Below are 10,216 nucleotides of genomic sequence, written 5' to 3' on the forward strand. Positions count from 1 at the left end.
TGCTTCTAGAACTCATAATATGCTTAAACTGCTCTTTCTTCATTTTGATTTAAACTGTAGCAGACAGGCTAGATGCCCCCTCTGATATCAATTTGTCCTCAACCTCCAGAGGTAGCTTAGAATCCCTGAGCTTTCCAGGGTTCTGAAGCATTAAAATGTCCTTGTCCCCACTTGGCTTCAGTTACCTGCTCCCCTGTTTGGTCAGTAAGAACGTGTCTCTTCTTTTTATTCCTTTACTGTCATTTCATGGGGTTTTGTAGACAGAGTAGAGATATATGGATATATTTAATCTGCCATATTCAACCTGAAATCCGAAGATACTGTAGATTTTATTATCATTATAATTATTATTATTTGGCCACACTATAGGGTTTGCGAGATGGTAGTTCCCTGTTCAGGGATTGAGCCTCTGCCCCTGCAGTGGAGTCCCAACGACTGGACCGTCAGGGAATTCCCGTTACTTTCAGAAAATTAAAAAAAAAAACACTTTGAAAATAATTGGAGTAGCATCTATGTTAGAACGTCCTCTCCAAAAATCGGTTAACACTTGGGACACGGATGGACTTTAAGAAACATGGAATCAGCTGAGCGCCCCCTACTGGAATATCTTGCCCAAAGCAGTCTGACTTTCCCTGGGGCCTCTTGGTTCAGGGCCCAGTGCTTCACAATGGTGGCGGTCCACCAAAGGAGTCGGGGAGTTTCTAAAAATCCTATGCCCAGGACTCCACCCTGGGCCAATTAAATTTTTCTCTCTGTGTGTAGGGATTGGGCGTCAGCACTTTTAAAGCTTGTAAGTGGTTCTGGAGTGCAGAGTCACTGCTTTAGGCTAAGCAGCTCACTGGTTTAGCCCGTTTATAACAGCATGGCAATATTTGGACCGTAATCCATCCCATGTTCTTGTTGTGCAGTTACTTTTGTGTGTTGTCTAGATTCTGAGTAGTGTCTGTTTTCACGCTTTGATTTCATGAGCATGTCTTCTGTTAATCTGAGTAAGGAAGCACACAGCGGCGTTAACATAGTATTGACGTGCCACACTCATTTGGCAGAGGCATAGGATTTAGCTCAGTCCTCACAGCACATTTATACTCTGCGGGAAGTCGCCATGACAGAGTGAAAACTGTCCAGGGATGTGGTCATTTTGCTGTATCTGGATTTTTGCATTGCTGGAGTGCAGCAATGGCAGAGCATATTATGGTCTTCATGATTATTATTGTGATTGTAAGGTGGATACTTGAGCCGTAGTCACCAAAACCCTCCATTATTATGAATTGATCCAATGTCTATATGGGGTCGCAAGGAATGGGACACGACTGAGCACACGCGGATGTACTATATTAGCCACCCCCTCCCCCCGCCCCACCCCGCAAAGCCTTATTCAGAACAGGCTTAATTCTTAGAGCTTCTGGTTAGTCTTGCTGAGTTTTAGCTTTAGCCTGCAAAAATATAGTCATTGCGGATCATGGTTATCAGAAAAGAACATGATGGGTCAATATATATCATCACGACTGGAGGAGGGGAAAGTCCTACAAGAGATTTAGAGTAAAGGACAGTGTGGAGGGAATTCCCTGGTGGTTAGGCTTCCGTGCTTTCATTGCCAAGAGCGCGGGTTCAATCCCTGCTGGGGAAACTAAGATCCTACAAGCTGAGTGAAGACACCCCCACCAAAAACAAAGATGGTGACTTGGTTACGGAGATCTTTTATAATGAAGGACATGTTACTGAATTTGAGAAGTCTACAATGAGAGTAAAATGTGTTCTTAAAACTCAAGACTATCTCAGGGCAGTTTCAGTTCTAACAACAGGAGCTGACGGGTCCCCTATACCAGAAGAGACTTTTTAGTTTTCAGGAAAAACGGTAACATTTCAACCCTATAGAAATCAGGATGCACTGAGCAAATGCTATAAAATATTGTAGTTTAACCACTGAAATCATAAATGGCTTGATCTAAACAAATCCCTCAGTGTGAAGATCACATAACCAAAGTGATTTGTGAGAAATGCATAACTGCATGAAATTAAAGCTTCATGAATAGATAGGTCATCTGCCATGACTTACTAGTCTTCCAAGCATCTTTGGGGGCACTGTAACATGCATTTTGTAATTTTATTTTCTTCTTATCAACATAGTTGGATACTTTCATGAACTAATCATTCATTAAAATAGTCTGTCTTCTCCTAATGAAACTAGTTGATTGTATTAACTAGATCAAAGTGTCTACCACATATTTTGTGAAACTCAAAGATAATTTGTTAAAATTCAATGCACCTAATTTCAGGGTTGAAAGATGGGTATCTTTACTTTAAAATGGTGGGGAAATCTACCAGAAAGAACAACCTGCCAATTAATGCACACTATAGAAGCACATGCAGAGTCCTATTTTTTAATACTTAAAGCAGTCAAGAAGGCAAATAAAACATTGCAAGTTGGATGCAATCTTAAGTTTTCTTTCAATAAACTTTAAAAATATTCTGTGAGTCATATTCATAATATTTTTTTAATGCTCAAAATTTTAAAAACTATGGAACGCTTCGATGAATTTGTGTGTCATCCCTGCGCAGGGGCCATGATAATCTCTGTATCATTCGAGTTTTAGTAGATGTGCTATTGAAGCTTCTAGCACTGTAACATTATTTTGATTGTACAAAACCACCGTGGTTATAACGGGGCATCTGAAAGCACCATGTAGTACAAACACCTGCTTTATCTCCTAAACGAAAAGCTTTTTAAATTTTCGGATATGACACATTGAGTCTTGTCACTTTGTGTAAGTTAGCACTTCTGCTTATAGGAGGTTCTGCCACTGTGACACGCACACAGTAGCAGCGCACAGCCTCCTGAGACTGGCAAGGTCAGCTGAGGGTTTGACTTACTTGCCATCAACTGCTGTAATCGAAAAATAGATGGATATTGCTCATTCTTGTGTAATATTGACTCCATGCACCTAAAATAGGCTTTAAAGACTTAGTATGTTTCGATGCTCCCTTTACCATTTAAATGATTTTTGTTATTTAGGTTTATGTGCATAAACACATCATCATCCATCCAGCCTTCACAGCCATCAGGGTGGGCACATCACCCCTTAGATGCCGCCCGAGAACCTCAGAGAATGGTCGTGAACATGTAACGTGGTTCTCAGAAAGCCTTGCCTCTGCGCTTGGTAGAGCGCACACTCTGAAGTGTGCTGTGAGAAAGATCTGATTCAGCAGGATTATTCGTTGTCCCCCTGGGAACTTGGTTCCTCTTAATTTGGGCCTGTGGAAAGGGGAGTGGGCAACGGGTGACAACTGGAGGCACCCGCAACTAGAAAGTCAGTGTCAGCTGAGGATGCTACAGGAAGAAGAAAAAGCACCAGAAAGTTCTGTTGCCCTGAGCACATCAGTGGATTTGTGCAGCGCCGTCAACTCCTGCGTGCTCGCTCGGTCGTGTCCGACTCTGACACCCACGGACTGTAGCCCACCAGGCTCCTCTGCCCATGGAATTTCCCAGGCAAGAACACTGGAGTGGGTTTCCCTGCCCTCCTCCAGGGGAGCTTCCCGACCCAGAGATCAAATCCGGGTCTCCTGCCTCTCCTGCGTTACGAGCAAATTCTTTACCACTAAGCCACTGGAGAAGCCTGTGTGTGTGACCTTATTAACTTTTCTCCAAAGAATTACCCCCACACACTCTGGCCAATAATGGGGATCCCCCAAAGTGCTCAGATTCCTCAGTCACCTTATATTCTTAAACGTCCTGCCAAGATTGGGATCCAAGGTCATGGTTTAAAGCAGAAATCCCATTTCAGCCTGTTGGTGGCAAGGACACAGCAGGGAAATGGGCAGAGTCTAGGGCTTGTCTTCAGAGAAAGCTCCAGGCCCCAACAAGCATGTGTGCCTGTGCTGCTAAGGCATCAGACCTCTGAGGCTGGGCACAAAAGGCCTTGGGAACCCACGCATGAAATTTCAAACGATTCCTCAAGAAACTAAAAATAGAGTTGACATATGATCCAGCAATCCCACTCCTGGCCACGCATCTGGACAAAAGCATAATTCTAAAAGATGCATGCTAGCTCATAGCAACACTACTTACAATAGCCAAGACATGGAAACAGTTTGTGCTATAAGAAGCCTTCCTCCGCCATGTCTTCTGGGTTTCCTCTGGGGGAGTTGCTAAGCACAGCTGGCCTCCTCAGGGGCTTGGGGATGTCCTAGGTCAGTATTTGCACCTGAAAACAGACAACGTTCATTTTTCTAATAAAAAGAACTTAAGGGACAATGAGACAGGATATGCCTCCCGAGGGAAGGTCACACCATACCATACCCTACAGACTAGCCAAAGATATTGAACTTGAGCCCATTCAGCTCTCTGGATCCAGATGACAGCAGAAGAGAATAAAGGAAACAAGGCCACGGCTGCATCACCCAAGAAGAGGACACAGCAAAGCCCAGACCCTGAAAAATGGTGTGGGTCGAATGGCCGGAATTTTTCAACAGATAAATTATAAGAATGGGACAGAAAGGAATCTGGATTCAAGGACTCAAAAGTCACACCAAGGATTTTGAAATGCGCTAGACCAAATGACGACGACTAGGGAGAGACCCTGTGTAATGAAATGATAAAGAAGCAAAAGGAAGTGATTACTGTGCAAGAGCAGTGGGTCCCCGGGGCTGGGCCTGAGATGGGCATTGGGAGGGGCTGGCGAGCTCGAGTTCTTGACCTGCATGGTGGTTACAAGGGTGTTTATCTTGTAAAAATTCATTAAAGTACACTGGATTTCGTAGTAAAGATCCAAAAAGAGAAACGTACACTGTGGACAGAGAATGTTGCCTGCCATTTCAGTAAACAAGGGATGTTGAGACCATGAAGCTACCAGCCACCGCTGTCGCCCCGAGGGTGGGCCCTGAGTGGATTCAGGATGGAGAAAAATAGGATACTGCCCCCAGATAGTTAAAGTGTATATCATAGGAATGATTTCAATGGGCCCAGACTCTTGCATCTTCCCATACTAAAATCATTAACTTGAGATGTGTGCTTTTGTGATTAGCAGTAATTTTTTGATGTTCTGATGGTTGACTACGTATGTTTTTCTCAGCAAAAAACTTCCTGTATATTCTGGCTCCTCCCTGACCTCTTTTTTGCCCCACTGGGTGGCTTACAGGATCTTAGTTCCCTTAGATCCCTTAGTTCTCCAACCAGGGATTGAACCTGTGCCCCCTGCATTGGAAGCACAGAGTCCCAACCACTGGTCCACCAGGTAACTCCCCTGCCCCCTTAGCATTTTGGAGCAGTCTCTGAGAACTAAGAGACTGCATCCCGGGCTCGAGACCTCTGTGAGTTTGCCAAATAAAACATAATTTGGGGGAGTTCTCTGGACGCCTAATGGTTAGGATTCTGTGCTTTCACTGACAGCGCTGGGGTTTGGTCCCTGGTTGGGGACTGAGATGCCACAGTTAGGTTTGCGTTTCTTTCCTCAGTCGACTACACACAACTCCATTCTGTCTCTCTCTGGAGTCAGAGTCGCACACGGAGACACATGCTAATGGGAAGGTTGTTTGGTGAGCAAGAAATCAAGAGAGTTCTCCCTGTTAAGAGGCACTAGATTTCAATGTTGGGGCTTCTCTCCTCACACGAGGGATGGCCTTGGAAATGGAGCCTTTGTTTTTGAACTTCTCATTTTTTGACCGAGATTCTCGCTTTCCCAGAGAATGGACTTGAATGGGCATTGCCAACCTGGCCTCACTGACTCCCCCTTTTCTAGGTTTCCACTCTTCTGATGAGATACAGTGCCTCTCGAGATTTGTCAGTACCTTTGATCATATTATAGGGTATGACGAGGTCTGTTAATTTACTGCCAGCAAAGACAGTGTAGTAGTGGCAGCTTGTGTGTGTGTGTGTTGTGTAAAACTAAGAGTGAGCAATGAGCACACTCAGGATGTCACACACCGGAGGTAGTTGGCTATATTAATCCGGGAGTCTGTATCACAGGGTCTAGCTACTGCAAATGTTTCTGTTAGCCACAGCTCACTCAACAGCAGAGATTTTGCTAAGTAGTGAAATGAAGGTTAGAAATGGATTTTCATGGGTGAAATTAGTAACGTGTTAGCCAGTATGATGGGTGTCAGTAATAGGCTGCTGCTGCTAAGTCACGTCAGTTGTGTCCGACTCTGTGCGACCCCATAGACGGCAGCCCAACAGGCTCCTCTGTCCCTTGGGTTTTCCAGGCAAGAATACTTGAGTGGGTTGCCATGTCCTTCTCCAACGCATGAAAGTGAAAAGTGCAAGTGAAGTCGCTCAGTCATGTCTGACTCTCAGCGACCCCACGGACTGTGGCCTACCAGGCTCCTTCGTCCATGGGATTCTCCAGGCAAGAGTATTGGAGTGGGTTGCCATTGCCTTCTCTGAGTAATGGGCTAACAGTGGTGAAATTAATAATACTTAAGACATGTGCATTGCTTACAATGTGTGAGTCTCCTCAACCTTGCATTTACAGGGTATGAGAACTTAGCCATCTGAAGCCTGTTCCCTAAGGAGTAATACTACAGGCCAAACCTCTAAATAGCCCTGTGTCCGGCTATGAATTCTGAGGGTTCCAGTTCCCTGATCCTGGCTGTAAGGCCAACAGAATCCTGCAAGTTGATCTCTTAACCAGACAGATTGCTGGGAGCATCATTGAGCTTACTACTCCTGATAACTTTCTGCCTCAGGCTCTAGGTTGTTGTTATCATCTGAAGAGTGTTCTTATTTCAGTCCTGTCAGACTCTTTGCCATCTCATGGACTGAAGCCCAACAGGATCCTCTCTGTCCATGGAATTCTCCATGCAATAACTGCAGTGGGTAGCCATTCCCTTCTCCAGGAGATTATCCCCCAGGATTCACTCTGGGTCTTCCACTTTGTAAGCGGACTCTTTCCTGTCTGAGCCATCAGGGTGACTCTAACCACTGTTTAAAAAAAAAAAAAAAGGTGTGTGCCAAAATAGGAGGGCTCAGTTCCATCCCTGGGTCATGAAAATTGTCCAGGACATTTGCTCGGTTCTGTCTGACTGGCTTTCCTATCCGTCACTAACTACCAGGGCTTGCTCAAACGCATGTTCACCTCGGTGATGCTATCTAATCATTTTCAATGTTGTCCCTTTCTCCGCCCGTCTTCAATCTTTCCCAGCACCAGAAAAAATCTCCTGGAAAATCCATTCACAGTTATGAGAACCTTACGGAGCAAAGACCAAGCAATCTTACTGACCGATCAACCTGACCTGCCCCGTGAGACATCTCTATGCAGACCAAGAAGCAACAGTTAGAACTTGACATTGAAAACCAGGCTGGTTCACAATTGGGAAAGGAGTACATCAAGGCTGCATATGGTCACCCTGCTTATTTAACTTATATATAGAGTACAGCATGCGAAACCCCATGTGGCATGAGGCACAAGCTGGAATCAACATTGCTGGGAGAAACATCAAAAACCTCAGAAATGCTAATCACAAAAGCACACATCTCAAGTTAATGATTTTAGTATGGGAAGATGCAAGAGTCTGGGCCCATTGAAATCATTCCTATGATATACACTTTAACTATCTGGGGGCAGTATCCTATTTTTCTCCATCCTGAATCCACTCAGGGCCCACCCTCGGGGCGACAGCGGTGGCTGGTAGCTTCATGGTCTCAACATCCCTTGTTTACTGAAATGGCAGGCAACATTCTCTGTCCACAGTGTACGTTTCTCTTTTTGGATCTTTACTACGAAATCCAGTGTACCTTAATGAATTTTTACAAGATAAACACCCTTGTAACCACCATGCAGGTCAAGAACTCGAGCTCGCCAGCCCCTCCCAATGCCCATCTCAGGCCCAGCCCCGGGGACCCACTGCTCTTGCACAGTAATCACTTCCTTTTGCTTCTTTATCATTTCATTACACAGGGTCTCTCCCTAGTCGTCGTCATTTGGTCTAGCGCATTTCAAAATCCTTGGTGTGACTTTTGAGTCCTTGAATCCAGATTCCTTTCTGTCCCATTCTTATAATTTATCTGTTGAAAAATTCCGGCCATTCGACCCACACCATTTTTCAGGGTCTGGGCTTTGCTGTGTCCTCTTCTTGGGTGATGCAGCCGTGGCCTTGTTTCCTTTATTCTCTTCTGCTGTCATCTGGATCCAGAGAGCTGAATGGGCTCAAGTTCAATATCTTTGGCTAGTCTGTAGGGTATGGTATGGTGTGACCTTCCCTCGGGAGGCATATCCTGTCTCATTGTCCCTTAAGTTCTTTTTATTAGAAAAATGAACGTTGTCTGTTTTCAGGTGCAAATACTGACCTAGGACATCCCCAAGCCCCTGAGGAGGCCAGCTGTGCTTAGCAACTCCCCCAGAGGAAACCCAGAAGACATGGCGGAGGAAGGCTTCTTATAGCACAAACTGTTTCCATGTCTTGGCTATTGTAAGTAGTGTTGCTATGAGCTAGCATGCATCTTTTAGAATTATGCTTTTGTCCAGATGCGTGGCCAGGAGTGGGATTGCTGGATCATATGTCAACTCTATTTTTAGTTTCTTGAGGAATCGTTTGAAATTTCATGCGTGGGTTCCCAAGGCCTTTTGTGCCCAGCCTCAGAGGTCTGATGCCTTAGCAGCACAGGCACACATGCTTGTTGGGGCCTGGAGCTTTCTCTGAAGACAAGCCCTAGACTCTGCCCATTTCCCTGCTGTGTCCTTGCCACCAACAGGCTGAAATGGGATTTCTGCTTTAAACCATGACCTTGGATCCCAATCTTGGCAGGACGTTTAAGAATATAAGGTGACTGAGGAATCTGAGCACTTTGGGGGATCCCCATTATTGGCCAGAGTGTGTGGGGGTAATTCTTTGGAGAAAAGTTAATAAGGTCACACACACAGGCTTCTCCAGTGGCTTAGTGGTAAAGAATTTGCTCGTAACGCAGGAGAGGCAGGAGACCCGGATTTGATCTCTGGGTCGGGAAGCTCCCCTGGAGGAGGGCAGGGAAACCCACTCCAGTGTTCTTGCCTGGGAAATTCCATGGGCAGAGGAGCCTGGTGGGCTACAGTCCGTGGGTGTCAGAGTCGGACACGACCGAGCGAGCACGCAGGAGTTGACGGCGCTGCACAAATCCACTGATGTGCTCAGGGCAACAGAACTTTCTGGTGCTTTTTCTTCTTCCTGTAGCATCCTCAGCTGACACTGACTTTCTAGTTGCGGGTGCCTCCAGTTGTCACCCGTTGCCCACTCCCCTTTCCACAGGCCCAAATTAAGAGGAACCAAGTTCCCAGGGGGACAACGAATAATCCTGCTGAATCAGATCTTTCTCACAGCACACTTCAGAGTGTGCGCTCTACCAAGCGCAGAGGCAAGGCTTTCTGAGAACCACGTTACATGTTCACGACCATTCTCTGAGGTTCTCGGGCGGCATCTAAGGGGTGATGTGCCCACCCTGATGGCTGTGAAGGCTGGATGGATGATGATGTGTTTATGCACATAAACCTAAATAACAAAAATCATTTAAATGGTAAAGGGAGCATCGAAACATACTAAGTCTTTAAAGCCTATTTTAGGTGCATGGAGTCAATATTACACAAGAATGAGCAATATCCATCTATTTTTCGATTACAGCAGTTGATGGCAAGTAAGTCAAACCCTCAGCTGACCTTGCCAGTCTCAGGAGGCTGTGCGCTGCTACTGTGTGCGTGTCACAGTGGCAGAACCTCCTATAAGCAGAAGTGCTAACTTACACAAAGTGACAAGACTCAATGTGTCATATCCGAAAATTTAAAAAGCTTTTCGTTTAGGAGATAAAGCAGGTGTTTGTACTACATGGTGCTTTCAGATGCCCCGTTATAACCACGGTGGTTTTGTACAATCAAAATAATGTTACAGTGCTAGAAGCTTCAATAGCACATCTACTAAAACTCGAATGATACAGAGATTATCATGGCCCCTGCGCAGGGATGACACACAAATTCATCGAAGCGTTCCATAGTTTTTAAAATTTTGAGCATTAAAAAAATATTATGAATATGACTCACAGAATATTTTTAAAGTTTATTGAAAGAAAACTTAAGATTGCATCCAACTTGCAATGTTTTATTTGCCTTCTTGACTGCTTTAAGTATTAAAAAATAGGACTCTGCATGTGCTTCTATAGTGTGCATTAATTGGCAGGTTGTTCTTTCTGGTAGATTTCCCCACCATTTTAAAGTAAAGATACCCATCTTTCAACCCTGAAATTAGGTGCATTGAATTT

At 44.9% G+C, this 10,216-nt stretch overlaps 2 non-coding genes across 2 annotated transcripts; one reads left to right on the top strand and one right to left on the bottom strand.

Annotated features, from left to right (window-relative positions):
- Positions 1-2,513: 2,513 nt before the first annotated feature.
- LOC133053277 (U6 spliceosomal RNA) lies at positions 2,514-2,621 on the bottom strand. The gene has a single exon (XR_009692207.1). It is a non-coding gene; the product is annotated as a U6 spliceosomal RNA (small nuclear RNA).
- A 7,227-nt stretch (positions 2,622-9,848) lies between these two features.
- LOC133053278 (U6 spliceosomal RNA) lies at positions 9,849-9,956 on the top strand. The gene has a single exon (XR_009692208.1). It is a non-coding gene; the product is annotated as a U6 spliceosomal RNA (small nuclear RNA).
- Positions 9,957-10,216: the final 260 nt, after the last annotated feature.

Source organism: Dama dama, chromosome X (genome assembly GCF_033118175.1).
Source record: "Dama dama isolate Ldn47 chromosome X, ASM3311817v1, whole genome shotgun sequence".
In the NCBI taxonomy this organism is placed as follows: domain Eukaryota; kingdom Metazoa; phylum Chordata; class Mammalia; order Artiodactyla; family Cervidae; genus Dama; species Dama dama.